Below are 661 nucleotides of genomic sequence, written 5' to 3' on the forward strand. Positions count from 1 at the left end.
GTTCATTTGCTCTTCGAAATAGAAAGACGTCAGCAACGCTATGTGAGTATAACGTGTAACTTGTACGAAGACAATGTGGAAGTATGCAAAACCTGCACGAGAGGGAGAGAGAAAAAAAGAAAGAACCCTCCTTACGCCTATGGGCGCAGATGCTCTCGTGATGGTAGGGCTGAGAAATTTGCACCTAAACTATCTGGTTTCAGCATCATTCTTCCTTCGTCTTACCTACGTTCTGAGTTCAAATTGCGTCGAGGTCGACTTTGCTTTTCATCCATTCGGAGTCGATTAAATAAATACCAATTAATCACTGGGGTCTATGCAATCAACTTAATAGCCTTGTCTGTCCTTGTTTGTCCCCTCTACGTTTAGCCCCCTTGGGCAATAAAGAAAGAAATATCTTGGCCTGATTAAATAGATCTTATAAGTGAAATTTGGTACATGCAAACTGTAGGAAACCCATTGGAAGAACCGTGATTGACTTGGTGATAGTTTAAGATATATTTCTTTTATTAGCCACACAGGGCTCAACAAAGATGGGACGAATACAATGTAGAGCTTTTCTTTTTAGGAGGGGGAGGAAAAAAAGTAGGGGTGGGTATCGATCAAAAGGGAAAAAAGGGGGATTTCGATCACAAGGGACCGAGAGTAAAAAAAAAAAAAA

The sequence above is a fragment of the Octopus bimaculoides genome, chromosome 5 (genome assembly GCF_001194135.2).
Source record: "Octopus bimaculoides isolate UCB-OBI-ISO-001 chromosome 5, ASM119413v2, whole genome shotgun sequence".
Classification (NCBI taxonomy): domain Eukaryota; kingdom Metazoa; phylum Mollusca; class Cephalopoda; order Octopoda; family Octopodidae; genus Octopus; species Octopus bimaculoides.